Source organism: Amblyomma americanum, chromosome 6 (genome assembly GCF_052857255.1).
Source record: "Amblyomma americanum isolate KBUSLIRL-KWMA chromosome 6, ASM5285725v1, whole genome shotgun sequence".
NCBI lineage: Eukaryota > Metazoa > Arthropoda > Arachnida > Ixodida > Ixodidae > Amblyomma > Amblyomma americanum.
Genome location: NC_135502.1, coordinates 150615521 through 150632846, shown reverse-complemented (window position 1 = coordinate 150632846; position 17326 = coordinate 150615521). Strand labels below are relative to the sequence as shown.

The following is a 17326-nucleotide window of genomic DNA, read 5'->3' as shown; positions in this document are numbered from 1 at the left end:
GACTACGTCCAAAAACGAGATCCTACCGTTCCTCTCCTTTTTCAGGGTGTAATTTTTGGGTTGCTCCATAGAATTCATGTCATAAAACGTTGAACAAAACGTTGAAGATGCACCTCGTTTAAAATGCAGAAGCAATCGTGAATATCTCTAAGGGAACATTTTGACGTGGTGTCAGAGTTGAGGACTTCGTGTTGAACACATTTCATTGCCAGGTTGGCAGCCATGACTGAAATTGATGCTCCCATTGCGGTTCCCAAAAATACGCTTGTGTGCCACGCCATTGCAAGTAAATAGGAATTTGCCAAACAGAAGCGAAGCACCTCGCTGATCTCGCTGATGCCCAGCGGTGTGCGTTAGGGAAGCCACAAGTATGTCCTTGAAGAGCAGTTTCCATGTGTCCACGGCAAGGTCAACCGAACACTTGTGAAAAACAAATATAAGTCGGTTGACACGAGTACGTCGCTTTCGTTGAGAACGACACCCTTAAAGTTTGCAATAAATTCGTGCGAGTGGGTAATGTGCGTCGCTGCTTTTCCCAGCAATGGAGCCACAATTGTGTGGAGATATCTGGACACCCAGATAAGGAGAGACCTGGAGAAATCTAAGATTTGCCTTAGCGGAATTCTATTTTTCCGAATCTTCGGCAAGCCGTACATTGCGCGAGCTGATCCATTAGAGCAGAAAAGCCAGTACTACGGCTTTATTTGAGAAGGTGGCAAAACTCCGTAACACTTATTGGTTCTGACGATAGGTTTTTAACGTCGACGGATGGTCCTTTGGTCTTGCTCGCTTGCTGTCCAGCAAAGTGCGCAGCTTCCTTTTCTGAGAACCGTCCTCTTTTCTGTTGTTCGGCTCTTTCCTTCGTTGACAGCGTGTTGCATCTCGCAGGATTTTCATAGTGTGGAACTCAAGCTCCCGCTTCGCAAAGAAAACATCGTGTTGTACGCCGTTCAAGGTGCACTTGCGTACATCGATGCTGGCTTGAATGAGCAGTCGTTTTGCCTTCATCATGACATGGCGTTCGAAGGCGGTGTTCAAAGGTAGACGAAGCTTCTGGGATCTTGGCGTCACGTCTTTGGATTTTCACTCCAGGCTGAATTGCAAGTGGTTGCTGAGTGCTGCTGCTAGACATGCGGAAATGCTTGTGTAGTGCCTAATTTCTGTTAGTGCGTGTCGACCAAATTTATGGCGAATATTTACGTAATATAACGTCCGAAGAACACAATCTGGTTCAGTATGAAGTATTGGTAACATAAAAATTGGGTGAGTGACAAAGTAAAAAGAAGAATATGTCATTTCACTAGAAGTTGACACGCTGAACAAATTCAGGGCCCGCTTCATCATATTCATGGGATGACATTATGAAGGACGCCGAAGCTTCTATAGCCTCCCCTATTTCTGAAGCAGTCTTAATGTGAACAAAGGCCCCGTATGGGACCCGAAATGTCCTTTCAATCTTTTCATTTGATCAGTAACCCCATCTCCATGTTACCAACCCTTCATCCTGACCAGACCGTGTTCTGTCGAACCTTAGATTTCGCAAATATTCGCCATAATTTTGGTCAACAAGCTGTCAGAGGAATCGGGTGCGACATAAGCATGTAAGCACGCCTAGCAGTGTTCAGCACCCACTTCCGCTTCCTCCTGGAGTGCAAAGCCAAGAACTGGATTACAAGATTACAACAGCTTCATCGAACTGTGAAGACTGCTTTCGCACGCCAGGTCGTGATGTAGGCAGAACAGAAGCTCAAGCTCGCATCGTTGAGTGTAAGTGTACCTTGAAGCGCCTACAACAGGAGTCTTTTTTTGCGAAGCGGTGCTAGGGTTCCTCATGCCCTATGCTTCCCTTTTCCGCAAATCACTACCAACCAATAATTAGTGCAGACAACAGAAAATCACGAAAATTCTCAGAAAACGAAGCTGTGCACTATCCTGCAAGAAGAAGGGAGCAGACGAATGCAGCATGCTTCAAGGATGAAACCTGTCTTCGTACACAATTATTGCTACAGAGGAAAAATTGCTCAGTCAGGGATTAAATTGCAATTAAGGAAAACCGCTTGACACACAGATGAAGATTTGTGCTGTGGAAAGAGCCTTTAGTCTGCTTGATCAAGCAGCACAAAAAGATGCTAGAAAAAATGCGGTCGGGGTTCTTAAGGAATGCGGAAGCGACCTCGTGAGCACACCCTCTTCGATGCCGAGCGAAATTTTCTTGAGTGATTGGGAAACCACGAGGATGTTGCCTTTCTCCCCGCAGACAAAGGGAATGTGACTGTGCCTCATTATGGCTCTGCTTGCCGCTTGAAAATGAGAGATGCTCGTGGAGCGACGACACACTGCGACCTCCTCAAGGAGCCTACATCAAGAATAGAATGCAGTCTGCAGAAACTCCTGCCTAAAATGTTCAGTAGTTTTCCGCCTTCCCTAAGAAAGCTGTACCAAATCCTTCTCTGTAATAATGAATTGGCTACCGCAATATACAGCTTGCCGAAGATTCACAAAAATGGAACTCCGCTAGGGCCAGCCCTAAATTGCGCCATGCCTCCATTTTTCCGTCTGGTTTTCTCAACAAAATTATGGCTCCGTTGGTGCGAAAATTAGCGACACAAGAATTTGACTGAGTTTATTAAAAAATCAAGGATATCACTCTAGATGAATGCCATCTGTCCTTCGTTGTGTGTTCGTTGTTCACAAGCGTTCTGGTCCGGTCGACCTTGCCATGGACGCCTTCAAAGAGCTCTTTAAGGACGAGCCCTCGCTTCCTGATCACACACCGTTTGACGTGAACGAAATCAGTGAACCAGTTCAATCCTGCTTATGCAACAGTATTTCATGTACAATGGTGTAGTATGCAAGCAGATATTGGGAATCGCCATGGGAGCGTCAATCTCAGTCACTGCCGCCAACCTCTCGTTGGAGGGCAAGCCCTCAACTCGTTCACCACCTCGTCCAAAGATTTTCCCTAGGTGTACTGATGACTGCTTTTGCATAAATTTCACACTTGAAGAAGAGGCGAACTGTAGCATCCTGTTATTAGACGCATTTGTCAAACGTGATACGCATCGCTTGCCCTTCAGAATTTTCCGAAAAGCAATGCCCACGGGAAGATACCTGGATTTTTAATGTGTTCACCACACCGCTTACAAGCATTAAGTGGTTGGTTCTCTAGTCAGCCGTGCCAAAATCATCCAATCCGACCCGGTAAGCCTTGGCAATGAAATGACGCTGGTTAGAAGGAACCTTGACCGAAATGGTTACGCCAGAAATTTTATCAGAGATGTGTCGAAAAAAGTCGAGTAAACGCGAGAGAAACAGTAGCTGACACTAAAAAGAAAGAAAAGCTCTGCAATTCTCTATGTGATTCAGGTCAGCGAAACCCTTTCTCACACGTTCCAAGAAGAGAGCCGTGAGGCTCAATGATTAGGGCGCACGACTACTGATCCGCAGTTCCCGGGTTCAATCCCGACCGCTGCGGCTGCATTTTTATGGACGAAAAAAAACGCTAAGGCGCCCGAGTGCTGCGCGATGTCAGTGCACGTTAAAGATACTCAGGTGGTCGAAATTATTCCGGAGCCCTCAAATACATTACCTTTCTCTCCCTTTCTTCATTCACGCCCTCTTTTATACCTTCCCTTACGGCGCGGTTCAGGGGCCCAACGATATATGAGACAGATACTGTGCCATTTCCTTTCCCCCAAAACCAATTATCAATTATCAATTAGCCAAACTTATGAACGTGAAGGACCCGTTTCCGTGTGCCAAGTTTCCAAGCGTTGCTTACAGAATCTATTGAAGCGAGTGGCCCTCTCTGTACAAAGAAGATTTGTTCTCGGTCTGGGACGTGAACTCCGGTGGGATAGCGCGCGGAGCGCGGACCAAGGTCCGAGCACGTGCGGGCCTGCCTCGCGTAAACAACATAGTTCACGTGGACCGGAGGTGTGGAAGCTCACAAGCACAAGTTTTTGCTCTTGTGCCGGTGTCATTCCACCGCTACAACCCGCCCCTCCCTCCGAGAGGAAGCGAAGGAGACGCTGCCGTGAGCTAATAGAGTGCCGGTGGAAACAAGCCGGAGGTGTTTGATATTGGTCAGGAAGGTATATGGGTGGCGCGAGTGGAGATGCACAGGACACAGAAACAAAAAAAAAACAGTGGCGCCGCTGTACGCTGGCTTCAGCTACTCGAGTAAATTTGCCCCTCGAGTTCCGTTCAAGTCGACGGCGAAACTAGAGGCAACCGTTCCAGAACTCAATGAAGCCGAGATAATGTGGCTGAGGGAACCGCGCACAAGGACGGTTTGTAGTCACGTATAGAGTGCGAGTTCGGCCTGCTCGTGTGGGCCGTTGTCGAAGGTGGTGGAGAACGGGAGAACGTCGCGGAGCTGTGGGACGTACTCGCTTGCTGCCTGAGAGGACATGTTGCTCGCTGCTTCGAAAAAAGTTGCTAGTAAATGAAGGGGGTTTACATAACCAAGCTTACCACAGGCGCACGAAAGGTCCTCCTTGATGTGGACGGGATTCTGAGCAATCTGAATGGAAGGCCGTGACCCACTTGGCCGGAAAACGTTACGCTGTGAGTGCTGCTTTCAGGTGGTGATGAAAGCGTTCTAAGAGTCCATTTGTTTGGGGGTGGTAGGAGGAGGTGGTGAGGGGTTCGTGTAAAGCGATGACGAATTGGCGGCCATGGTCCATGAGATCGTTTGTCAAACAGTCGAACCAAGCCACTCAAGTGCGACGATGGCCGCAGAGGCAGTAGGTGCTGTTATGTGGACTATCAGCGTCACCGCAGGCCATCCGGTGAAGCCCTCGATGCTTGTCTATAAATACCGGGAATCTTGACAAGTGGGAAGAGGACCAGCCATGTCTTTGAGGGTAGCTTTGAAATGTCAGTCCGGCTACTGGACACACTGGGCGGGGGGCACAGGGTAGTGGTATACTTTAGCACACTGACATGATGCACACGCACGGACCAAGCACTCAGTGGCAGTGCTTATGCGGAACCAGACGAAACGAGATCCAATCAGCTTTTAGGTGCCCGAATTTCAGGGTTGGAAAGATTTTCTTGCGCAAAGTACGGCTACAGACGGTGTCAGTGTACCTGCAGAGATGTCGCAAACGATTGAAATGCCTCTGTCGGGGGAGTGGCTCGAGCTTCAGAGATATTTGCCATGCGCGTCGATGGGAGAGCTACGAATCATTTGCTTGCGATCAATTTCATGCATCTGTAATGAAGAGGAAGACAAATGTGGTGTTTTCGAATTAGCGCACACGACTGCATCGATAAAAATTAGTGCGTCAGCTAGGGTGTTGTCAAGCCAAATTATGTGTTGGGCACCTGCTGTCGACTCCGAGACGAACGCTAGTTGTACTTCCCGTGGCGCAAATTGGAATGCAGAACGACAGAATAAATAAGTTAGGGGCTTAGGACCGATGAAGATGCTGAACGCTCTGCCCTCAAGTAGGTGGCGGAAATATTCTGCCAGGTATATGGCGAGAAGTTCGCGGCCGAAAACACTGTGGCGGGTGTGGCAAGAGATATGCATTTTGAAAAGAGGATGAAAGGTTGCCACGCACTGCTAACATGATGCTGAATAACAGCGCCAAGCGCAGTTTTGGAAGTGTCTGGCTTGATCCCTAACGGACAAGCCGGTTTTCGGGTGGCGAGTAGCGCAGCATTGTCCAAGGCGTGTTTGATGGCGTTAATGGAATCATCCGCAGTGGTGTCCGAGGGTAGTGTTTTGCAGAGTTCTTGTCGCAAGCATGCGGTCGAGAGGTCGCCGAAGCGCGGCAGAATTTCTGATGGATGGCCGGTAAATAATTATGAGGCCGATGAAGTTACGCATCTTGCTGGTAACAGTTGGCTTGGAAAACTGTACGATGGCTTGTACTTTGCCCAGAAGTAAGCGAAAGCTGGTGGAAAAGTAGGCGAAGGCGGTTTATGTGTTCTTCAAGAAATCAGCTTTCCATGAAGATTTCATTTATTTAAACGCACGAAGGAAGACCAAGTACGACATTGCCGACAAAACGCTGGGAGGTCCGCACGGCGTTGCGAACTCCAGTGACATTCTTGTAGCACCCTCTCTTGGGCGGCGCCGACAACCCGGCTAGCGCGCGCCACCCTGCGAAAAGAATAACGACGGCACCTAGTCGTGGCTCATGCAGCCACGGCTGGCAGTTCTGTTCTGGTGTCGGCTCGTAGCAGCGGTCTTCGTCATCGCAGACGTGGTTCGCCCGATCATCGGCTCAGACTTCCTCTCCTACTTCGACTTAGACGTCAGCGTGCGGCATCGTCGCCTTACCGACGGTCTGACTCATCTCTTCATCTCGGGAGTCTCGTCCGACCTTGCTCCCATGGGTATACTCACGCTGATACCTTCCCCTCAGTTCAAAAAAGTGTTGGCGGATTTCCCGGAGCTCACTAAGCCATGCAACCTCACTCAGGCGCCTAAACATACTGTGACCCAACACATCGTCACCCGGGGTCCACCCGCAGCTGCTCGACCGCCTTAAACCGGCTTACATGGAGACCGCCCTGGAACGACTCCCAGCGCCACCTGACCTAGTGCTCGAGTGCCACCGCCAGCCCTCCGTCCGTTTCGACTTCCAGTCTAGGCGGGGGGGGGGGGGGGGGCCTGTAGCACCCTCTCTTGGGCGGCGCCGACAACCAGGCTAGCGCACACCACCCTGCGAAGAGAATAAAGACGGCACCTGGTCCTGGCTCGTGCAGCCACGGCTGGCAGTTCTGTTCTGGTGTCGGCTCGTAGCAGTGGTCTCGTTTCCTTCGCTCCTGAGGCGTTAAGCCTATATTCTTAAGAACTCGAATAGTCCGAGTAGTGTCGTGACGGCTGTTTTCGGGATGTCTTCTTTTGCTAGCGGCCTCTGGTGGTAGGCGCGATACAGGTCATTTTTTGAAAAGATGGTTGCACCGCGCACAGCCGCTATAAGATATTAGCTGTGGTTTAACTTTGGTTAAGCGAAATAAACCTCCGACTCTGCGTCGCTGATTAGACGCACCACCTGAAGTACTTTCTGCTGTTTCTTCGCCAGTAGCACTCTTCCGTCGTTTCTCGAACGCGTCGCACGTTCTTCTGCCTCTTCCGCACGGTGTTTCTTCCTTGCCTCATTGAAACGTTGGAGCTTCGCTTACCGGCGCGCTATCACGGTAGGAAGATTTTTCTCCTCCATCGCAAAACCGGTTTTTACCCCCACAGGCTCGCCGTTGGTATATATACACAGCTCTCCGTTTACGTCACAGACGGCGGCTCCACCCCCGTTGTCAAGCAGAGTATTTATCTCCATGACTGAGGTGCTTGTTTTCTCGAATTCATTTTATATGACGTCACCGTAATACAGCATCTCAAGTGGTCCCAGCTCTTCAACATTTGACATTGACCTTGAATTTGACCTTGACCTTCGAGAGATTGGACGGTGGTCCACCATCTCGGTTTGGCATATATGCGCCAACATGGCCTACGTGACATTGCTCCACGGTGTGACTTCTAAACTTTTTCAAGGTCATAAACAGAACTGCACCACCCTCTTGGGAAGCTGACGCAGGGAAGCTTTCGCTTCAAAACGTGTAGGCTGGGCGGCGGGTACCTGTCCAGGGCGCTCTTGGTTTCAGAAATTGTTCGGCTACGCACGACCAAGTTGCAGCATGTGTTCGAATTCTACAGTTTACCTTGAGTGTCGCGAGCCAGGCATGGCACGCAAGAGAAGATAGGACGTCAAGGTGTTAAATTATTACGGCGAACGTCCTGACTGACGGGTTGTGCCCAGTCTGGTGGGGATGTCAACTTCAGAAATAATCATCAGAGTTCCAAGTGGCACATTGGCAACTCTAAAGCATAAGGGTGCTACATCAGTAGTTGCGCCCTCGGCAATGCCCTGAATCGGAAGGTTAGTTGTAAGTCAAAGAAAGGCTTTCGCTTGGCATACACGGAGTGCACGTTTCGTTAGAAAATCTGCACGGAAGATACAAGATCGAACGTCCGCGACCAAGAAATCTACCGGGAGCACTCATATCTGCTTACATGATGTGAATGCGAAATTACTGCAAACTACTGCTGTTTCCTTTCGTGAATTTGGTGTTCCTGCCTTTGTGGAGGTCAGTTTCGTTTTGCCCCCAAACCACACAACATTCCGAGCTCTGCGTTAATGCCCATTTATGCAGAACTGGCCATTGTTTACTTAAGATAGATGGGGCAGTTCTCATTCCACTACCAGCGCAGTGGCTGTTCTTGTCACAGCCACCCGTGGGGATTGTATGACCAATGTTGCTCTTCCCGAAGAAATTATTCCGCTGCTTGCGCGACGCTTAGAGCTTCCTCCTATTGCCTGCAGTTTGCGTGTTGCTCCGTCGAACTTCTCGAAGCTTACCGAAGTTACTACACGAGTCTATCTGATAACCATCCGATTGGCTGCAGCTTCCGCTGTTTTCCTCAAACTTTACCCGTCCTTACCCGACTAACTAACGAGCGGTGGTAACTACGGCAAGCTAGGGTAAGTGTCCATACTTGCTGGTAGCAGAAAGTGTTACCTCTTTCAGGTGGTACTTTCCATGAACGCCACGCATGAGCCAAGAAATGCCTAGGGATAAAAACATCCATCGGAAGCCTCTCCGACGCCCCGCGTTGAGGGTCAATGAGAGTTGCCCTTACGCAGGTATTTGCGCTCCATTGACTGCTTAGATATAGAAAACTTCACCGGAGTCGCGTCCTGCTTTTATGGCTTGGAGTACGATTACTTGGGCGCCAATGTCAATCGGGAATTCCTATGCGGATGATCGGTCGACTACGTGGAAGTGGCAAAACTCTCGGCACTCACCTGCTCGTCGCCGCTAGTAGCCAATCGGGTGGTTAGCCGCCAAGGTGCAAGGAAAGCAGCAGTGGCGTGCGTTGGCACCAAAGCGGCGATGATAACACATTTGATGGCTGGCGGACTCACTTCGCAAAACCTGTACGTGCTCCCGATAAGCTAAGGAAGGCTCAAGTGGACAAGCTGCTGCCTACCGTTGCTCAGCCAACCACAAAGGCGGTCAACCTCGGATGGATCAACGGGGATAGTTCCGGGATGAGGCGGCAGGGGGTCTTGGCAGGACCGCCAAGCAGCACTTATTGATTGCTTGGAAGTACCGACGGGGCCGAAGTAGAGTTCTGGTTTCGCCACCTCCATAACTGTCGGCGAGGCCGGGGAGCGATGTCGGATCCATGGTCGGGGCTGTGGCCAGCACCATCTGGGATTTCGCGTAACACAGCTGTTTCCTTTGTTCGCGCACTACTATGGAGGAGCCTTATCGGGGAGCTATGTCTGAGATTTCTTAAGCGGCTGTTGATAAGAGCGCGCCGAACATTTGGAGGAATTTCTGCTGCTGCGATGTAATTCTCGGCAGCTGGATTTGGGATTCCACGTATTGGAATCATTCCAAAAGATTGCGTTCTCAGTACGGTGGCAGACGCACAGTGCCAGTGGAGACTTCTCCAGCGAGTACATCGGTCGTTGTAGTTGTGTGGTAGGGTTTGGCGTCTGGAGTTGCTTTGTGTCAATTCCAGCTTGTGTTGACGTCCTGTCGCAGTCACTGGTGAAATGTATGGCTCTACCTTGCGTGCGTGGAAAGCCTTGCCGTAAATTGTAGGGCGCATTCAAGAGAAGTAGCCCCTGACGAGACTTCTCTGCAGTAAGAATTTATTTTCCTTTTCTGAAGGGAACTCGGTGGGTCAGCGCGCGAGACGCAGAACGCTGCGCATGGGTGGAAAAAGAGGAGGTGAAGGAAATTACGCGCCCACAGCGCCATCTCGCGCGGGGCTGTCTCCCGTTAATAGCGTAGTTCACAGACGCTGGAGGCGTTGGAAATCACACACCACAAATTGTTTTGCTTGTGGAGGCGCCATTGCCCCACTACTCAACATCATTGCACCACTACCCAAGTTCTTCGCGTAGCGAAGCACATGAAGCTTATGGGCAGCATTTAATAGATGTTGGCGGCAGATCCAGGACTCTATTTCAGAAAACAATATGGGAATATAAATCAGCTGTTAGAAATGCTGTCGGTATACGCATGGGATATTTATAAGATCTATAGCGTCAATACTAACAGAACTGGCTCGTTTTTCATCTGTAGATTGCGATTTCCAATTATATTAGCGCCTGTGATGCGACCAATTCCGGCCATTAATTAAAGAAGCACAACTGTAATCAGGTTTCATTTCAGTAGAAAACGATTTCTTGTTTTTTCTCTGGATATTTGGATGTTCGCCCTCCACAAAGCTTTATTGGTTGACAAAATTAATATACAGCACACTTTCCAACTATTCAGTCCATTAAAATTTGTAACGTAAAACCAATGAGTAGTATACCATCACCGCGCGTAAAAGAATTACGGTGTAACCTGGTCCTTTAAAATCTTTTGGATATCTATCCAGCTTGTCTGCAAAAAGAGGCGGTTGCGGCAAAGCCTCTATTTCATATTGGCGCTTTGTAGCTTCAAACGAAATTTTTTGCGTAAACAGTCTCTCGCTTGACAAGATATCGATACAAGCCAGCATCAATTTTCTTTCTCGGTGGCTTGTCATGTTCTTGCTGATGAACTTTGGGATCAACCTATCGCTGACCGTGTTGCAGGTAGACTTGCAAGCATATGGCTCTATTAAAAGGGTTTCACTCTTCGTCATGAATAGCGGACTTCAGCAGGGCACAATTTTCTTGTGCAAAGTTTTCTTTCAGAGAAGCATAAAGTGATTCCAGTTTTTCAGCAAATTTCAGAGCGAGCACCAGTACAAAGCTGTCTAATCCGTTGGACACACTGTAGAGAACATAATGCACAATGTAAACGTGAGAACACTACGACGGAAGGTATGGTGAATGTGCGCTTCTTGTCTGTCTGCATGTCAGCTGCTGAAATCGCCCAATACCAGAAAACCACTTCGTTCACTATTGCCGAATTTCAACGAGCTCTAGAGGCTTCTTTTCGCAGTGAATTCAACTTACTTCACACACTCAACATTCTTACAGTCAGCAGATACCGCGATCATTTTGAAAAATCGCAAGAACCTAAAATTATTTGTCGAAAATACATTTTTAAACATACATGATAAATACAGATCCGCATTTTATATATATTTTTCATAAAATATCATAGGTTACATAGCGGTAAACCATTAAAGGAGGTCAGCAGAGGTTATACCAAAGAACAAATAATGGAGAAACAAGCGTCTAGCCGAAAATATGCACGTAAACCAATAAGCAGAACTGCGATAGATAGTATTGCATCTTTCAGATGCCGAAATAAGGCGAAGGATAAGAGAAATATGCCCGTAGCAATCCCCGAGACGCCGCAGCGGGTTTAATAAGGAAACGAGAAATTATCGCATAATGCCAAAAGTTATACAGAAAAGTCACAAGCCAAAAGGCATTCGTCAGGAACTTCAAAATACTGCTCTAACGTTATACTGTAAGACCGAGGGTTAGCTAATGCACCTGTGCTTGTTCTAGGCGATGTCGTGGACTGAAAACCTTCCTGAGAAACCAAGAAATTGCCCACGCCTTAGGCGCTTACTGCGGTGCTTTGCCAGATTGAAAGATATTTTTATGTAGGACCGGTAGTGCTTGCACAAACGAATATTAGGCATCAAGGCGGGTTGTCCAAATGATGTCTGGGTTCATGAAACGAACGTAGTACATGGCAGATTTTATACTGAGTTTTGTACTTCTGCGATCATGCTTTGTTTTATCACGCAAAATACGATTGCAGCATTTGCAGAATATAGTAGCTGGGTTTGGAACTCTAATGAGGCACCAAAAATATATCAACGCTAAAACCACTACTCACTATCTGGGGTCATGGAAATAAGAATGGAAATAAAGAAGAAACGCTATTATTACCAGCCGCCGACTGCTGACCCAAAATGCGTCGGCTAATTATGGGTACAGGGAAAGCATTTAAGGAGGGGGGGGGGGTGAATTCTTGATATTTTTTAAATCGGTGCGAGCTATCAGGTGTATCATGGAAAGTGGCAGCGCAAAAGAAACGAGACAAAGATGCCGTCCATGTTTCGAAATATTCGTCCCCGTTTCTTTTGCGCTGCCACTCAATTACAGAGATCCGTTTACGGTGCGATTCCGTGCACGTTAAAGACCCCAGGTGGTCAATTATATAGCATAAGACGTTAAAAATCACCACACAAATATAAAGCGTGCATGGTCTGGGATCTTCATACTGCATGCATAAAAAAAAACTTGACGAAGTACAAAGGAAAGCTGTCAGGTTTCAGTTCTCAAAGTTTTGAAAATGAGAATATCCTTGCGAGTTGATGCAAGCTCCCGATGTACTGCGCCTAGAAAAACAGCAGAAAATCTTTCCTTTAGAATTTCTTACATTGTTACTGAACAACAAAATTGTACTCACTCCGTCTACATATTTATTAGCGCTTTCTCTTCGAACCACTCAACTTTACCATTCTAGTTCACTATAACCATATTTTGCACGAACAAATTTCTATAGGCTTTCTTTCTTCCGTCGCACCTTCACTGGCCCGAGCTGCTTGCTCAAGTGTAATTACTCCCGCACGGATTCGCGCATGTATTCCTGGACTGTGCTACGCCTCGTAGACCATTATGAGACGCAATTTTTTCATTGACCTGCAGGCGCCTCGATTGTTTCAAGTGCGCCTTCTAGATTGAACGGTTCCTTGCAAATTTTTTGTCTCTTTTGTGTTAGACCTCAGAGCTGCCCATACGTTTTAAGGCTTTATTAAGGTGCAAATTTTGTTTTAAGTTGCGTTTGTTATCATTTCTTCGTGATATGCTCTACATATTGGATAATATAAATTGCTTTTTACTGCTGCGTAAAGTGTCCTTCGTGCTTGAACATAAGCGTAATCCGCAGTACATCTGTAAATAAAAATATCATTGTGTCAAATACATTACTGGTGGAACTGCAAATTAACATGCATGCCCCAATATTTTGATCAAAATTCTTGAGCACATCAATAAGTGAAGCCAATCTGCAAATAGATATCAAACAAAGAGCAGTACAAATCGATGCTAGAAAATAAAAGTTCCGCTAAGGGCCGAGGTGCACAGGAATTAAAACACACAGCAGTTTCTTTTTTTAAACTTAGCTTTTATGCAATAAATATTCATGCCAGGTACGGAGTTAGCGCCGGCAAGACCGACTACAGCAGTTCCCCAGTCACCAACAAAGCACTCTTCATAATTAAATGCATTCTAAAATTGCTAATCTTCAGACAGGACTGCGCTTGAGCGAACTGAAATTATCTTTGACATCACTACTCTCCATATCTTGACCATATGCACGTTTTAGTGCTACTTAAGTTCGACCTACAACATGTGTTGTACTTTTCTGAAATGAGGCTCGTTTCAGTTTTTTTTTTTGTGTGTAGAACGCAGTTTTGCAGCGTCCTTATCACCTTCTCAACTAGATACTATTGGTACAGGCAGCTCGTCGTTTTCTCTCCTCTCAGTGATGTGAAACTCGGTTCTATATAAATGGTCATTAGTTGCAGAGAGAACCAGGTCACTGCTCATGAAAAGGGCATCCGAATGTTGTAAAAAAAAGAATTTTTCCGCGAATTGGCACGCCACGTCTGGGAGCCAATTTCCGCCGTATGGGTTGAGAACTGAAAAGCTCCAGCTGTTATATGCTTCAGCCTTGTGAGATATTGGTCCAATACTGTTTATAATCTGAGAGCAGCTGCGAAACTCACTCCCTGCTTCTCTTCTTCTAGTATATATTTCACTGTCGCGGTTTGCATTTTCTCTAACTATTTTCCCGATGTAAACGTTGTACCACTTAAACTGTTCGCCGCCTGTCAGAAACTGCTGCGTTCCTGCTTGAGCGGTACTTTAGTATTCTACCTTGCATGTCTAGGTCTTCGATCGTGCTTTCCATTTATCCTCAGAGTTACTTAGAAAGAGAGTTTCCTCAGCTTAGAGGAAAATAGTACTGGAGAGAGCGCAATTGGGATATTTCTTTCTTTATGGATGACTATAGTAGCTGTGTAGCCAATATAAACAATTGCTAGTAATATTACATATGCCTTTTCTATACACCTTTGTAGTGTCTTCACGGCATGGCTACTAAGGTTTCGACAAGTTCATATACCTTCTCGCAGTTGATGAAGGCTATACATAGGCGCTGGTTATAATGTGCGCAAATCCGTTACCTGATTGATGGTGCGCATATTGTGTGATGTACAGAAGCCTTCACGAAAGCCAGGATGGCACTTGTGTCAATTGAACTCTAAGATTTCCATAACTGTAATAATCATTGACTTGTAGGGATAATGGATTAAGGGAATGTTAGCATTCTTCCCACATTGTTACACGCTTTAGTTCGGGAAGCATTGTGCATGAAAGACAGCGAGGTTTTGCAGCAGTTACTCTTTACCATGCATGAAAAGACCTCCAGCTTTTTGGCATTGGCAATTGTGAAGCTTCCTTTACGTCCTGCCTGTACACGCTTGGCTCGGTCATGTCGTAGCAATTTTTGGCGCTATGTGTATATCTGTGTGCTACCTGAGCTCTCTTATCTTTCCTAAGTGACGACATAGTCCCGATAAAGTATTTTAAAGTACATATCATTTCCAGCCGTGCCAAACCTTTTCTTTTCCGTTTCAAAGCTACATTGGTTCTTCAACGTAGAACGAAGTTAGCGGTTTATTGAGAACAACCTGCAGAGATTGTAGTTCTCTGCACGTTGTAGTTGCGTATGTTGGCTACATCACACTTTTCCATCTCTCACAGCTGCTCCAGTTATAGGTAAGGGGTAAGAGGCTTCCATGGGCAGGCGTTTATTGAACATATTTTTCTTTCCTGAGAGAGCTTACCAGTACCCGGTAGGTATTCTCTACTGCCTAGTTGTAACGCGCACGTCGTAGTAATAATTTTAATAATTTTTTTCTCTGAAAAAAAAGTCATTTTCATCCGGCAAACGAAATATATTGTTAAGGTACACAGTCGCAAAGTTAAGAGGACGTTGTTCTGACTGGACAGTTGACGACGACGAGGACGCTGCAGCAAGCCATATTACTTGAGGAGAAGAAGAAGAAGAAGAAGAAGTTAGTGCTTGAGTCCTCTTGAATTCATTTTATTTTTCCCAATTTTTTTTTTTATCTTGATTCAGTCTTCTGACGTTTCCTTCCCCGCGCAAATGCTTCATTGGCATTTTACCCTATACCTTGGCCAATCCCCCCACGTGGGTATGTGCCATATTACTTGAGGAGAAGAAGAAGAAGAAGAAGAAGAAGAAGTAGTGCTTGAGTGCCATGGGTTTCGGTGTATCTCCTGTGTCCTGTGTGCGGCCTATCCTTCCTGCTGCCGAACAAATCCGTAATAATAGTTGGAGGCTGTGCGGAGTATTACACTAGGCCCTGGACCCCTGCAGCGGTCGCCAAATTGGAGCATCACTATGCCATTCAACACACCTCCAGCCGCAGCGTCAACCCCAGCGCCGACCGTTGTCGTGGAACAGCCGCACGACCCGGGCACCTTTTGTGGCACTTATGATGTCGAAGTTCAAGATTGGCTAGCCATCTTTGATGGTGTGAGTAAGCACAACCGCTGAGACGTGACCCTCATTCTTGCTAACGTCGTCTTCAACTTGGCGGGCACGGCGCGTTTGGTTTGAGACGCATGAGGAAGACCTTACCCCTTGGGACACCTGCAAGCAGAAGTTCCGCGGCTTATTTGGCAAGCAAATTTTACACAAGCTCGGCGCTAGAAAGACCTTGCTTGTCGAGCTCAGTCATCCACCGAGTCTTACATCTCTTACATCCAGGACGTCCTCGCACGTACCGTAAGCTAGACAGCGCCATATAAGAGACCAGCAAGGTGGGCCACATACACAAGAGGATCGCTGACGGTGCTTTTAACCTTATCCTCTGCAAAGACTGCGCTACGGTCGACTATATCCTCCCGGTTTGGAGGCAGTTAGATCAAGCCAAACGCCACCGCATTGCTCCCAGTTTCGACCGCCTTCCGAACACGGCGGCGACATTCTCCTGCGAAAACCTGCCAAAACTGCAACAGCCGCCCCATTGTGCCTATTTAACCCGAAGTTTAAGGAGAGACCGCCATTGGACAGGCCGCCATTGGAATCTGAACCTGGCAACGTTTAACGCTAGAACTTTAGCTAGTGAGGCTAGCCTAGCAGTGCTGTTCGAGGAACTAGCGGGAATTAAATGGGATGTGATAGGGCTTAGCGAAGTTAGGAGGACAGGTGAGGCGTATACAGTACTAAAGGACGGACACTTACTGTGCTATCGCGGGTTAAAGGATAGACGAGAACTAGGTGTGGGTTTCCTCATTAATAAGGATATAGCTGGCAACGTAGAGGAGCTCTACAGTATTAACGAGAGGGTAGCAGCAATAGTAATTAGGCTGAATAGGAGGTACAAGCTGAAAGTGGTGCAGGCCTACGCGCCCACATCCAGCCATGATGACCAGACCGTTGAAAGCTTCTATGAGGACGTAGAATCAGCAATGAATAGAGTAAAATCGCAGTACACTGTACTGATGGGCGACTTCAATGCGAAGGTGGGCAAGAAGCAGGCTGACGACCACGCGGTAGGTGACTATGGGATAGGCTCTAGAAATAGCAGGGGAGAGTTATTAGTCGAATTCGCGGATAGAAATAATTTACGGATCATGAATACCTTCTTCTGCAAACGAGAAAACAGGAAGTGGACCTGGAAGAGCCCCAATGGTGAGATTAAAAATGAAATCGACTTCATACTATGCGCTAAACCTGGCATCATTCAGGATGTGGCCGTCCTCGGAAGGGTGCGTTGCAGCGACCATAGAATGGTAAGGTCTAGAATTAGCTTAGACTTGAAGAGGGAACGGAAGAAGCTAGCGAAGAAGAAGACCATTAACGAGTTAGCCGTAAGAGGGAAAGCACAGGGGTTTAGGATAGCGCTGCAAAACAGATAGTCGGCTTTAACTGAGGAAGATGATCTCGATGTTCATTCAATGCACGATAACCTGACATCAATAATTACGGAGTGCGCAGTAGAAGTAGGCGGTAGGACAGTTCGAAAAGATACCGGGAAGCTATCTCAGGTGACGAAAGATCTGATTAAGAAGCGCCAAAACATGAAGGCATCTAACACTACCGATAGAATAGAACTAACGGAGCTATCAAAGTTAATAAATAAGCTCAAGGTAGCTGACATAAGGAAGTTTAATATGGAGAGAATCGAGCATGCTATAAAGAACGGAGGTAGCCTAAAAACAGTGAAGAGGAAACTAGGCATAGGTAAAAACCAGATGTATGCATTAAGAGACAAGCAGGGCAATGTCATTAGCAATAT

At 47.1% G+C, this 17326-nt stretch overlaps 1 pseudogene; it reads right to left on the bottom strand.

Annotated features, from left to right (window-relative positions):
• Positions 1-4414, bottom strand: part of LOC144095568 (heterogeneous nuclear ribonucleoprotein A1, A2/B1 homolog pseudogene) — an 83450-nt pseudogene extending 79036 nt beyond the window's left edge.
• Between the last annotated feature and the right edge of the window lie 12912 nt (positions 4415-17326).